This window comes from Meleagris gallopavo, chromosome 1 (assembly GCF_905368555.1).
Source record: "Meleagris gallopavo chromosome 1, MGAL_WU_HG_1.1, whole genome shotgun sequence".
NCBI lineage: Eukaryota > Metazoa > Chordata > Aves > Galliformes > Phasianidae > Meleagris > Meleagris gallopavo.
The window spans coordinates 71,613,640-71,629,002 of NC_139404.1; the positions used below are offsets into that span (position 1 = coordinate 71,613,640).

Consider the following 15,363-nt stretch of genomic DNA (forward strand, 5'->3'; position numbering starts at 1 on the left):
AGAAGAAATTCGGGAAAACTAATGAGTCTTTGTCAGTTTTGCCAATTCCCTGACTTAGAGGGGAAAAAGACTACAAATGGTAACTGTGAATGAGTAATAAATCTGGAGCTGGATAAAATAGCAAGCACTTGATGGATAAGTCCAGGCGAAGGGAATGAACATCTCTCTCACTACAAGAATGTAACAGTCCCTTACTGCTTTTCATCTTTAGCCCCTAATGCAAGATTATAGACCAATCCACACTATATTTCCTTAAATGACAAATTAAACAACTAATGTTTCAAGTTATTCTCTAAACTGTGTCCAGTGCACAAAGACATTTCCTGGTAGCTGTTGTGGGTGACTGTAACTTGGTGAGCAGGATGAGAAAAAGAGGCTCAGGCTTGCCATGCTCTTTAAACTTCAAGTTTAATTGTACCTTGTTGCTGAGACACATGGAGCTTCTTAAAACTGTAAATAGAGACTTGCTGCTCAAACAGTAGCTGAAGTATGCTGATGATTTCATCTGGTGATAGCAGCTACTGTCGAAGATTAGTCACTGCTATTGAGAATATTTTTTGAGAACCCCCTCTTTATACTTGCAGATTACAAAGGTTTACCAGCTGTCAAACTAACCTTAACAAACCATCCAGTTGCAAGTTTCCAAAAATTTTCTAGACTCAGTTTATCACCAGCTTCTTTCAGATGCAACAAGATGTAGAAAGGCATACAACTCCTTTAATACTGTTTTTGTCAAAGCAAACTAAGCTGAGGAGGAACTATGTACATTAGTAGGGATTTCTGTTCTATTCTAAGCTGCATAAAAATGTCTCCAAATGTATTTAAGTTATATGCAGTATCATAATGTTCAAGGCTTAAAATTTTAACTTATGGGTTTGGGTGTCTGATAGTTTTTATGTTTAACGAATCTGTCCTCACTTGGCAATTTCCCATTGATGATCACAGAGTTTGTGCATGCCCTTAGGTATTTATATCCATAAAATTGATAGTGTGTGAAATGTCTTATATTTGACAAGACACGCCTGTTTTATTTTCTTCTGAAATGACATGATTATTCCTGCAGGATCCATGATCAGTTGAAGATTTTAGATTCTTCATGTTGAAGAATCCTATATATTATTTCTGACAATCAGTGTTTTATTTTTGTGGGGAATTTGGAGTCTGGTGGCTATATTCTCTTTAAGTCTTGCACTGGAAACTCCCTGGAACAGGGGTTATTTTTGTGTTGTATCACAATTGAAACAATAACTTAGAAAAAGCACTGCAAAAATGGGATTTTCCTTTAATTGTACACAATGCAGTGGTTTGCTAAAAATACACAGAGAAATTAAAGCAATGTGACACAAAAACTAATAAGAGTAAACACAACAAAAAAAATTGTTTGCTATGTCCAAAAAAGAAAGGAACAAGAGGCAACAAAATTAAAAAGTTAATTAAAAAAAAAAGGGAGGGGGGATTCTTCTGTTGTTCAATCTTTTAAAATATCATTCTTTTTAAAAATTTTCTTCTGTTTCAAATACCTTTAACAATGTATTTAAGTAAAATTGTCACTCATTTGTCAATAACTACTTAAAAACCTGAGTGCTAAAAAGACAGGAGAGCAAAATATGGAAGGCATGCATATGTGAAAGTAAAACCAATTCAAATTCTTTTGGATATAATCTGAGGATTCAGTGATGGGACAATAAATCTTGTGAAGGCCTCTCAGTCCAGCCACAGTTAGGAAGAACAATGGTATTGTCAACCTCTCTGTACTGCTCTGTCTTTTGTGAAATGGGCCACAGTAAAAATTCAATGCACCTACGCTTTCAGTGTCTGCCCAAATTCACCCAGCTGTTGAAGGAGAATTGCTTGTGTCCTTTCTAAGATGACTTTATTGTCAAACATAGCAAACCCAAGAGTTTTTCTCAGGCTTCTTTTTAAACAGTTTCCCTCAGCATCTAAAAATGAACTGTGTTCAACTTTGGGGCCCCAGAATAAGAAGTACTTGGACCTATTGGAACAGGTCCAGAGAAACCCATGAGTATGCTCAGAGAGCTTGAGCTTCTCTTCTATGAAGAAAAACTGAGGTAGCTGGACTTGTTTAGTCTGAAGAAGAGATGGCCTTTGTAGCATTTCAGTACTTAAAGATGGCCTGCAAAAAAGATGAGGAGGGGCATGTGGTGAAAAGACAGGGGTAAAGGCATTCACCCAGAAGAGGATAATAGGTAGATGGTTGTGAGCAGATGGTAGTTAGGCACTGGCACAGGCTGTCTAGAGAAGCTGTGAATGCCCCGTCCCTGAGGGTGTCCAAGGCCAGATTGGGCTGGGACACTGGGTAACCTGGTCTAATGGGTGGTAACCCCGCCCAGGACACAGAGTTGGAATCAAATGTTCTTCAATGTCCCTTCTATCTTAAACTGTTCCAGGATTCTATCAAAACATTTTTTTAAAGTGGATGCCATTTCGAGATGGCAACTACCAAGCTGTCTCACTCCATTATGATTTCTAACACAGAGGACTAGTCTGGACTTGCTTGTGAATACCTACTTAGCAGGTAAAAGGGATAATGTTGTGTCAAATCTCTCTAAACTAAAACAGAATGGAAATAGCAGGTAGTGCTCATCGCTTGTCTTTAGAGTATAAGAAAAAAGTTGCTGTTTTTTTTTTTTTCTTTTTTTTCTTTTTTCTCAGAGTTGCTTTTTGGAGCAAATCTGTTTGCCTTCCTCTCTAATACTCTGTTCCCTAATTGTGATAAAGACTTGTATATTTTAAACAATTTTTTTTCTCCTGCATATTCTCCTGCTATCATTCTCTAGGGATCTTCCATCTTTTTGGCTGAAGGATGCTCAATAGCCTAGCAGTCCTTTTAGAGGCAGACTGAGGGAGGAATGCTGCCCAATGTAAAGTTCTGGCTATATGGGTTATGCTTATTGCAAAGGTTTTAGGACAAGTGTTGGAGGCACCTGGACTAAGCATCAACAATGTAAGAAATAAGATGTAGATTGCTCATTGTCCTTTGTTTCAGTGATTGTTACTGCTGCCTGTGTGCTTCAGAATGCACTTTTGCCTCCTTTCAGCCAAAATTTGTCTTTTTTTTAAACTTCTAGCCTGAAGAAAAAAAAAACAAAACAAGCAATAACAGCAAAAAATATTACAGAGTTCTACATAGACAAGAAAATATGATACCTTTCACATTGATTGGTTTGGAATTCCCTCACAAAACATTTTGAATTCCCTGAAATCTCAAACAGCATTTGTCAGATGAGTGCTGATAACTCATTTTCCAATGGAAAGGGCTTCTTATAGAAGAAGTTTCATTTGACAAGATGTAGATAGTTTGCAGGGGCATTGTGGCTTCAGATACACTTTTTAAAAGCCTACATAGGATTTTTAATCAGTTTGCTTACCTACTGGCTTGACATCCTGTCTGGGGCACCTTTCTACTGCTACCCTCATCATGGCTAAATCTTTTGCATCATTCGTTGCCTCTCTTATTGGATGTTGTTTCTAAATTTCTATTCAAGAAAAAAAAAAGATATTTTTTGACTTTTTGTTATGACATACGGTAAATTTTCTTCCCCAAAAGGTGTTTTCTTTTTCCATTACAGAAACTGATAGCATCTTCATCACTGCTTTTAACCTTGTTTGAAACTTTCTTTGTATCACTTTTAATGTGCTTGTGGTCCCACATCTCTGTTCATCCTTGGAGCTTTCTAGCTTCACTTTTGTTCCAAAGCTCTCTGTCCTCTGGATACTTTATTCTTAAATTAGCTTTAATATTTAGAAAAGATGAAGATTTTCCCTGAATTCTAAGGTCCAGAAAAACTGAAATTAAGTGTGTAAATTTGACAGCATAGAATCATAGAATCATAGAATTGCTTAGGTTGTAAAAGACCTTAAAGATCATCAAGTTCAACTGCAACGTGATCATACTACCCTAACTCTAACAATCCTCCGCTAAATCATGTCCCTGAGCACCACATTCAAATGGTTTTTAAACACATCCAGGGATGGTGACTCAATAACCTCCCTGGAGAGCCTATTCTAGTGCTTAACGACCTTTTCTGTAAAGAAGTTTCTCTTGATATCCAACTTAAACCTCCTCTGGAGCATCATCATCATTGCTTTCCACTGAGGTCAGTATTCACAGAAGTGATGGAGATCATTTTGTCCAGCAGCTATCAGATATTTATTCAGCCCACTGTCTCAGTTTGGCTATCTTAGTGACACATTTTGTCACTGGGAACAGGCTGTGGAAGCTGTATAACATTTCTAGACTCAGAGACAGTTTGGCAGTTTGAGCAGGGCTCAGAGTTACCAATAACAGACACAAAGTGAAAAATAGCTAGTGTTTATAGACTGCTTAGGAAAAAAAGAATTAAAAATATCAAGGCTTTTTGTCTGACCAAATTTTCACGTAAGTTACATAATAATGTGCAGGATGAACATAGGCAAAAGAACATATCATGCATGCTTGAAATCAAGACTTAAGGATATGCATGCACATGCTTCCTCAGGCTCCAAGTCACACATGTTTTCATAGGTTTTATGGATGAAAATTTTACAAAATCAAATGAGAATACAATGAAAGCATTCCAGGTTAGTTTGTTGTTGTATTTTTTTTTCTTTTCTTTTTTTTTCTTCATATATTGTTTTCCCAAGTAGACATTCAGTTTCTGATCATCATACTTTCTATCCCAAGTACCTATTATGGAGTGGTGAAGTGACAAAAACAATAATAGAAAGAAGGCAGAGAAGATGCTGGTACTTTTTTACTTCAAAACTGAGTGATAATATTGAAATTCTGATGTTCATACATATTTCTTTACAAATTAGCCTAAAATGAAAAAAGTAAATAACACTGCATTCAGGATTACTTGTTAAATTCTATTGTAAAGAGTGGCTGCATGTTTGTTTATCTGATAAATTTCTCTGACATAAAACTAGTGTTCCTGGAAGATTTCAGTTTAATAAAGAGGCTTCACTGCTGAGCGCAGCTTTATTTTTTCTTCTCTCTCTTTTTTTTTTTTTTTTTTCTTTTCCCTCCCCCCTCTTTCCTTTTCAGTCTAAGGATAAATCCTCAGTGATTAGCTTCATTGCCAGCAACAAGCCTGATTCTTTAATGTAGCTGCTCTGCTCTTTAGCTTTGTTTTCATTATTATTTGCATTGTGCAGCAGATGACTAAGAGATAGTCAAAAGATCAAAGGTTTCCTTTGATGGTTTATATCACGGATCCCTGCTGTATTAAAAAGGATCTCAGGTCAGGACATTCTTGTTCACAAGCAAATCTGAACAAGGGGCTGCACAGGGTGATCAAACTGGATGAAGGCTGAACACATCCATCAAAGGGTTGACCACGCTGGCCCAAACATAAGAGGAGGTTCTACCTCCATAGCCATGACATTAACTAGGGACAGATGTCTCCCTGTGGCTTCTGCTTTGATGTGTCAGGAATAAGAGAACAGAGAACGTGGAGGGTTTACACATTCCACATTACTCTAGAAGTGTTTTATAAATATATTGTATTTGCAACAAGTAATTTCTAAAATGAAGGAGGTTTAGAAGAACACAGATTGGCCAATCTTGGAAAACCAAGCCAGGCCAAGTCAAGATACCTATCTCTTACAGAGTGCATTTAATGCTGTAAACACTTAGTAAACAGTAATAAACTAGTTGTCAAAGAACGTCTGTGAATTATATATGCAGACGAGAGGTGGAGATATTGGAGCAGAAAGTAAGGCCTAGTATACTGATGACAGGCAAGTTTAGCTTGTCCACTTCCATTTTTTAATCTGGCAGTAAGCTAAAAAATTTTGTATGCTTCTTTGTGTTTGTGAGACAAAGCGATGACATTTTTATACCAGCTCAAGACTATCAGCCAGGCTTGCTTCTGCAGCAGGCCTGACAAAGCCCCTGCACCAAGCATGACATTGGTTAGCGGCTCTCGGCACTCATGCTGCGGTACAGTGAAGGCCCCTCTCCTCCCTGACTCTTGCCAGGCATAGCAACCTGCCCCAAACACAAACCACTGTGCAGCTGCAACTTTGTTGCAGTTTCATGAAGGAGGGAACTAAAACAGCCTAAGCGGTCTTGAAGAGATAGAAGAAATCCTGTGCAGAAGAGATAAATACCCAGTGCTAGCAATAGTCATTTCTCTGCCCTGCAGCCTGGACCAACGTGCTTTCCAGTACATGATTAGCATGCTGCTGAGTTTCCTATGCCATCAGTGAAGATGCCACTTTCTCTTGCACTGCAGATATTTGGAGGGGCTGCCTGAACAACCAGCACATATTGATTAAAAGATAAAAAGCAACAAACCTACCTCTTACTTTGAATACCAGTGATTTTCATTTACGGTAGGGTTTCTGCCAGGTTAAATGCCATCAGAAATAATCACATGCATCTAAAGAACTTTAATCTGTCATTGAAAGCTCGTCCTAAATTTTACAGACCATTTCCAGCTGGTATTACTTGCAACAGGAGTGTGACTGATAAACATCTCAGGTAAGATTAAAGTGAATGGTAAAGCCACCTCCTTCATGTCAGTAAGTCCGAAGCAGTGAGGAGTAATAGCTCTTCCAAACAGCATTTCGTTTTGCCTAGCCTTACATCTGTGTTGTAATGCTATAGAAGAAGCTCTATGGACAAATTTAGCCTGGAGATTTAGAAACCAAAAGTTAAGCAAGCTGAATCCAACTGTAATGTGCTATGACGTTCCACTGTACAGCTGATGTCAGAGCTGGGATTTTAGAAGTAACCTTGGCTTGCAATTTTGTTTTCCATCAGCCATTCTCATCAGAGCATCCTAAACTGGTCTCCTTAATCAAAATTCACTAGGTTAATTTCATGTTTGTGGTACTTCGCTTATGACAATATCTTTGAGATTACTTTTTCAACCATGTCTCATTCATTTCTGTGACTAAAAAACCAATAACTCTCCTCAAGCCTGCAACAGTCAGCAAATTTAAAACTAGAAAGTTCTGAGAATCAGAGAGGAAGTTTAAATGAAAGCTTGCTGCTGAGTAGTTTTGTAGGAATGTTTATATAAAGGCATTATATAAAGTCTTAAAAATCTGTAACGGAACTATCTTTAACTATTGTCTGACCCAGCTTCTCATGTTCGACAACATGGGACACCAAGTAGCAGATACTTAATAATCTGAACGTGCTTATAAAGTAATGGGAACATTTCAACTCAGTCTACAGAACACTTAAGTTAGCCCTTGCACTTCTATTAATATCACCTAAATTAGCTGCATAGTTATTTAACTTAAATTACAAAATCTTGAAAGGCTTACAGCTCAGATTTTAGCTGTCCATCTCTTCCCTACTGGAGAAATTATCTGGCACCATATCTCTTTTTCCTACTTTTTTGAACATCAGATATCCAGCTCAAGTAATAGAGTTGTTTCTTTGTTGGTTCCAATTTGTGACTGGTGGGAAAAGGAGAGAGGAATCTGTTTTGTTAGCAGTGGACTTCTGTATGTAGAGCCTTACTTTCCACAGTCATCACTTTTAAATGCCAATTCAGAATAATGTCTGCATGATTCACAGTACTGAACATTCATGTGGTAGTTTTGGTGATTTTAGTGTGGCTATTTGTATAAAAGAATCATGATTTATCCTTGAAGATTTGTTGCTTTTAAAGAACTGTTATGTGCTTCCTATTCGATTTCTCATCTAAAACAGAAGCATGCATTTGATTGCTGAATCTGCTAGAACTTTTCAGATGAATATTCTGTATTTCCTGACTATATACTTTGAGAAATAATAAGACCTGTAAACAATATTGTAGTGCACAGTATTCTGCTGAGCTTATTTTTTGTTGGACATAGGCACCAGAGTTACACTGCTGCTTACATAGAGAATTCCTGGCAAAAACGTGAGGGCAAAAAGGCATTTGTGTATGCACAGGCTATATCCCAGCCTGTCAACAACTTGAAACAACATGCAAATAGGTGTCAGTACATCTATCATTCTGTTTATTGCCTTTACTCACTTTCAGTTTGACTTCCCATACAATTCTGCCTCTAACCAGTTGATAAACACCACTGGACTACTGGATTTTGTTTCCCACCATCACATCTTTATCTTTTGGAAAGGTTGATGAAATACAAACAGTATAAGAAAAATGTTACTGGCAAAGGCCTCTGTGTCTTGCTACACCACAGCTATGTACTATAGTTGCTTTGTATCTATTGCATAAAGTTTGTTTGAGTGACAGTCTGACAAATGGTCTTTTTAGCATTGAAACTTAAACAAGGAGTTGATTGAGTAAATTCACAATCTGGACTGACTCAAAATGACATAACAGGACCATTTTTCAATGGTCAGTTTCCTGATGGTTGAATTAACTGCATTTTTATCTTGCTCTGTATTAGCTGTTTTACCTCACTTTCACCAAATTGCTTTCTTATTGTCATAAACACTACTGAATTACTGCCAAAGTAGAACTCCGCTATCCAGCTCAGAGACTCCATCACTGGATTTTCCTCATTCAGTTATCCATTATATCTGAAATCTCTTTAAGAGAGATAACTCATGAGAGACAATAACATATCTTATGTTGAATCACACAAATTTTACATGATATATCAACTTCATTTTAATATGCCTGGGCATGAATTTAATGGACAAATATATATCAGACAAATACACGACAGAAAATAAGTTCTCGGTCTGTGGAAAGGTTTAGGTGAATTATAAAATCAAATATATTTCTGTGTGGCCTTCTCTTTTCATTATGCAGTTGCCAAGATGACATTTAGGGGAGACTGAAGTTTACATTTTGACGTGGATTGGTTGGAGGGCGCTGCATCTCACTGATGCAAGGAAAGAGAAGACATGATTGTTGAGGATAAACATTATGGCTTAATCGTGTTCTATTTCAAATGAGGTACAAGGCTTCTAGTCAAGAACCACCAGATTATTTCACTGGTCAGCAACATGTGATGGAGAAAAAGCCTTGAAGAACAGAATGAGAAATACAAAGTCAGTCCCATAGCTTCTAAGAAATATAAAATAATATCTGATTTTTGAAAGGCCTGACACTGCTTTTCATCCTTAACTTCACAGGAGAAAGCAGAGTTCTTTTGCTTAGGAAACTGAAATCTAATGCCTAAAATTAATCTTACCTTTAGAGTAACTAAGAGTTACCGTTTCACTAACTGTGTGATCAGCGCATGTGCAATTGGTTTTCTAATAATCACATACCTGTAAGCACTAAACCATTTGCCAATGACATTTCTGGAACATGGAGAAAAATAAAAATGATTCAAGACACCCTGAAAAGCATGCCGTGATCTGATTCTACTGAACGTTCCTGGATCTTTAAACTCTTCCTCCAGAAAAACTCCAGATTTTCCCAAATTACCCTATTCAAATGAAAAATGAGCCATTAAAACATAACCTTAAGACAAAAGTCCTTTTCATTGAAATATACCAGATACTAAGAAATAGCTGTTTGTATCCCAAGCTTCAATTCATTTCACTTGTCTTTAACTAAGTGTCTTTAAAACACTCCTTCTGTCTTTTGCTGCAGAAATTGAGAGTTAAGAGAAAAGCATGTGTTCACATGAAAAGATAGATTTTGCTTTAGCAAATAATACACTGAGAGCTTGCAGGAGTAAATCAGCAGGTGCGTGTGGATCTGACTAATAAGCAGCTTACAAGAAGATATCAATATGTAACAATAGCACATTCTGGACAAAATGAAACAACTAGATCAGCCAATGATGCAGGATTAGGACTGGTACATGTTTTGAAGTACTTGAACTGTGCTTTTCACATTTGCTCTCCAACAAATGTCCAATTGTACTGGCAGATTGGTCATATGGTCCCCACATTATTCTTGGATTTGAAAATACAAAGTCAAAGTAAAAGCTTGAGTAGGTTATGGGACAGGATGTTCTACACCCACCATTTGATAGTTATCAGTGATCACTTGAACCAGAAAGGAAGTGGTTACTGGAAATAGGGCTGCCCAGCTGATGGTCTCCACTTGAGTTACAGCAAAAGTGATCAGCAGTCTTTTTCAACAGGTTTGTGAGTTATCAGCAAACAAAAGAATTAGAATAAAGTCTTGTTCTTCAGAGGGAGAGATAGGAAAAACTTAACATTGATTCTTCTTGTGCTTTTTTAAACAATACCTATTTTGAGCAACAGAAACTAAAATCCAGCTGGTATGGGACAATGGAGTGTTAGTAAAACTATGACCTCAACTGACATTAAGATACGTTCTTAGTAAAAGTTTCAAGTTTGTCTCCTTATACTGGCAAAAGTTGACACTGTGCTTAAAAATGAGTCAAGGAAACTATCTAGAAGCACTCTGTTTATCTGCTCTGGTTCAATTAAGAAAAGTTTTGTATCATTTCTGTTCACTCTTTTATTTACATATATGAGACTTTCTGAACTGTCCCTTAGCTACTTTTGAAATAAAGCAAAAAATTATCATTTGCTCATTATACTTATTTTAGGAAGAAGGCACTTCACAGAACTTCCTTGCTTTAGATGCATTTCTTTCAACTACCTTGTGCTCTGTAATTCCTTCCATTGCCTCCTCCTTATTCCCTGACCACAGTGAATAACTAATAATCCAATAAAATCATCATAGCTTTGTGTCTACTTCTTTCCATGCAAGCCTGCTGCATTGGAGAAGCTTGTGCATCTCTTTGGAGAGGCTTGCTTTAGCACCTAGGAATCAGTGAGGGTGACAATACTGTTTCCTAAGATGGCTTGAAATGAAAAATTAATTATCACACTTTGAGAGTTAAAAAAAAAGAAAAAAGAAGAAGAGAAGAAAGCAACACTAGTCCACCCAACTGCCAATTATGCCAGCAAAATGGGGACAATATCCTCAGAAAACTTCTGACATACTCAGTGAGAGTTAACCATATGGTGGAAGTCAAACCACCATAGCCTCACCTGAATCTATTCTCATATTTAACAAGACAGAAATTGGACATGGTGCAGAACAAGTGAAAGTGCTTGGTCCTTAGTCTAGGTCATTTCTGAATTTGCTATACACATTGCTCGTAGTAAGGTGAAGTAACTTGATAAATTACATGGGAAGAAAAGAAATTATGGAAATAGTGGATTTTTTTCATTTTTCTCTTATCCTCTCCTATTCTAGAAATTTGCATGCCTGAGTGGTTTACATAGGGAAGAACACTAAATACAACGAATATACCAGTTAATCTGCCTGATGTAGAGAGGCTGTGGCTGAAGCCAAACATCTGGACCTCTGCTAGACATTTGGGATTTATGTGAGCTGTCTGGTCTAGAGTTGCATCAGGACCACAAACAATGGTCTGCAGTGCAGATTGTGCGCACTGAAGGCTCCTCAGACACAGACAGAGCTGCAGGGGTTGCAAACAGTGGTTAAAGGCAGACTTGAAACTGAGACAGAAGATGAAAATCTATGTAAGTTGTTGCAGAGAATAACATAGCTGGAAGGATCTTAAGGATTTACATGATCTTCGTGGATGAGCAAATATTTTGTAGTCAAAGAAAAGGCAGGAAAGAAAACCAAATCACATCTAATATGGGAATATCCATCTTAGGTTTCAGTAGAATTCTTCCTGGAGTAAGGAGGCATTGTAACACATTCATTTCAGCAAGTGCATTGCCCTCTGTCAGCAGAATGTCTAGAACTTCTTTGAGGAATCCATGGTTCTTGGACTAATTCCCTTTAAAAAAAGCTTCTGTTCAAGAAAAGGGAGCATGTCCTTTAGGATCTAAAAGGAAAGCAATCTTTTTGCCAGAAGTTATAAGTATCAGAAAAGTATATTTTCTCATTTGTGCCTGTGTAGTGACCTCCAGCTTAACCACATCTTTGGCAGCCCTAACTAACCTACAAGACCATACGCATACCTTGAATATGATAGCTAGGATGATCAGATAAGGCTATAGTGGTAATTCATCTGTTTGACATCTGTAATAACTGTCTTTATGCACTATTAGATGAATTATCAGCCCACTCAATCATTTCTTCATCGCTCTGGCAGTTGGAAGTTATTTTTCTTCTCCTTTAGCACCTGAACATCCAAAATCTGGAAAACTTAATATCTCTCCTACATTCTCTTGTGCTCTCTGTACACTCCCACTTTGCTTCAAATATTGAAGGCAAGCTCTCCTCTAATCTAGAAGTAACAATCTCTGAAAGCATATTGTAACTTATGAGGTATGTAACACAAGGAAGACAGCCCAGCCTAGATCTTCAAATTCATCTTGTGGCCTGCTGAACAGAATGTATATTTGATGTACATCTGAAAACGAACACTAGGATAGACATACAGTGGCTGCATCAATAGAAGACAGTATCTAGAGGTTGGTTGTTGTTATCTAGGTCCCCAGCACAATGTCATGTGAACTAATAGGGTTCTGCACTCCCAGAGTTTTGAGAGAGATGGCTGATATGGCTGCTGAGCCACCCTCCATCATATTTGAAAAATCATTGGCTGCTGGGTGAAATTCTAGAAAAAGGGAAACATTACTCCCATTTTTAAGAAAGGGAGAAATGGGAACTACAGGCCAGTGAGAGCCTCACCTCTGTGCCTGGGAAGATCATAGAGAAGATCCTCCTTGTTACCACGTTAAGGCACATAAAAGTTGAAGAGATGACCCGAGACATCAGCATGGCTTCACCAAGGGCATATCTTGCCTGACCAATCTGGTGGCCTTCTGTGACTGAGGGATGGCATTGGTGGACAGGGGAAGGGTGACGGGTGTCACAAACCCAGAGTTCTGCAATGCTTTTGACATGGTCCCTCACCACATCCTTCTAAATTGGAGAGGCATGGATTTGAAGAATGGACTGTTTGATGGATTAAGAACTGGTTCACTGGTCACAGCCAAAGGGTTGTGATCACGGGCTCTATGTCTGGGTGGAGGCCATTCACAAGTGGTGTTCCCTAACAGTAGGTCTTGGGACCAGTGGTCTTCAACATCTTTGTCAATGAATTAGATGGTGGATTTGAGTGCACCCTAAGCAGGTCTGCAGATGACACCAAGCTGTGCGGTCGGTACACTGAAGGGAAGGGAAGGCATCCAGAGGGACCTGGACAGGCTGGAGAAGTGGGCCCATGTGAATCTAATGAGGTTCAGCAAGATCAAGTGTAAGATGTTGCAATTGGGCTAGGGAAATGCCAGGTGTTTATACAGTCTGGGGGAAGAACTCCTTGAGAGCAGCTCTGCAGAGAAGGACTTGGGAGTCCTGGTGGATGAGAAGCTGGACATCAAGCAGTGAGTGCTTGCAGCCTTGAAGGCCAACTATATCCTGGTCTGCATTAAAAAGGGGTGGCCAGCAGGGAGAAGGCGGTGATTGTCCCCCTCTACTCAGCTCTTGTGAGGGTCCCATGTGGAGTACTGAATCCAGGCTTAGGGACCCCCACACAAGTAGGGTGCAGAGGAGGGCCACTAAGATGTTCAGAGGGTTGGAGCACCTCTCCTATGAAGAAAGATTGAGGGAACTGGGCTTGCTTAGCTTAGGAGAAGAGATAGCTCTGGGGAGACCCCATAGTGGCCTTCCAGTACTTGGAAGGAAGTGTATAAACAGGAGGGGGAATGACTGTTTACATGGGTAGATAGTGATAGGACAAGGAAGAATGGTTTTAAACTGAGACAGGGGAGGTTCAGATCAGATATTAGGAGGAAATTTTTCACTCAGAGGATGCACTGGAACAGGTTGCCCAGACAGGTTGTTGATGCCCTGTCCCTAGAGGCATTCAAGACAAAGCTTGATGTGCCTCTGGGCAGCCTGGTCTAGTGGTTGGCAATGCTGCCCACAGCAGGGGTTTGAAACTAGATGATCTTTAAGGTCTCTTTCAACCCAGGCTATTCTGTGATTTTATATGATTCTATGATAATAGTGTTGGCTGATTTCTGTTTTATTTCAATAATGTTTTTGTGTTCTTTCTTTCATGTATGTCTCAAAATCACTGCCTTGAAAATTCCTAACTTCTGTAGTTTCAAAATATATTGAAGACAGTTCTTCAGAATGAGAGCTAATTATTCTCTCCTCATCTCATGACTGCAATTATCCCTGATTTAGCTGTGCTTTCAGGAAGAGGCAGGGAATAAATTTGCAGAAGCAAATTAAAAAGTGATATGGCAATATTATTACTTCTGTTAATCCAACTAGAACATCTGGAGAGGATGACAATAGGTCTTGGGATGCCCATTAATTCAAAGCACTGTACTACTGACTTTCTCAGTGCAAATGTACATATGAATACAGGAAAAAAAAAAGAAAAAAAGAAAAAATGATGAGTGAATCACTTCTTTATCTATCTTAAATCTTTGCAAGCTTTTGTGCACCATTTCATATGCTTGTGAGAATCCAGTGAGAAACAAAAAAAATCTCCAAAGGGAGATAGCTAGTAAGCTTAGACACAGCATGCATGTTTTTTGAGCATATATTGTTCAGAAATAAACAAGGAAAAAGCACTAGGACTCCTTATCCTTACTGTAGACTGTAAACTGAATTCAATACCAAATGAATATGAGGGTTTCAGAAGATTCTGCTCAGAGCATTTTAAAACACTGCGGATAATTTCAGAATTGTAGGGGTTTGTGGGCAATGGCCTGGTGACTTTCTGGTTCAACAAATTATGCCATATAACTAATTCAATTTAAAATTAAAACCTAATGCCACATGACCAACTTAATTTAAAAGTTCATTTGTAATTACTCAGTAATCAAATGAATCAAATACTTGCTTGTTTAAATTAAGAAATTGATTGAAATTTGATTACTGATTTATAAACATTTAACTCGAAGTCAACATACTTTTATTTAATTTTCCTGAATTTACACTAGAAGTGAATTAATTTTGATGAAATTAAAATCAGTGTAATTTTGAGTGACAATATCTATATGGGATAATGCAGGTGCATTTTAATCCACTTTCATATTTCTTATTAATGTGCATTATTTTTCCTCAGGGTCCATGCAGTAAAATTCTAAATACAATTCCAAAGGCATTAGTGCAGGTTTTAAGATTTATCTCAGTTTTCCCTAAGGGAGAGGGGTGACATGGCATCAGAACTCTTACTCTCAAGCCAGAGAAAGGGAGACAAGGGAGATCTCCGTGTCTGGTGTTGGCACAGAAGTGGAATCTTTTATTTGCAGCTAGCATTTTTTTTTTTTCTCTTTGCAGCTGAAGCTCCCAACAAAAGGGAAAGAATGAAGTGAGACAAAAAAGCATCTGCTCTGCATGGAATTAGGCCAGTCCAGTCAAGTTTAAAGACTCTGAATCATCAGAGGGGTATGAGACTGGCAATTTACTAATGACTACAACTTATTAAAAAAGCATGACAAGCTCCCTAATTACATATTTGGATGCTAAGTAGCCATTCTCTGTTCCACAGGCAGCATGACTT

General features: G+C 38.2%; 1 pseudogene; it reads right to left on the reverse strand.

Moving 5' to 3' along the window:
• Positions 1 to 15,363, reverse strand: part of LOC146545404 (potassium voltage-gated channel subfamily KQT member 1-like) — a 241,286-nt pseudogene that overhangs the window by 117,666 nt on the left and 108,257 nt on the right.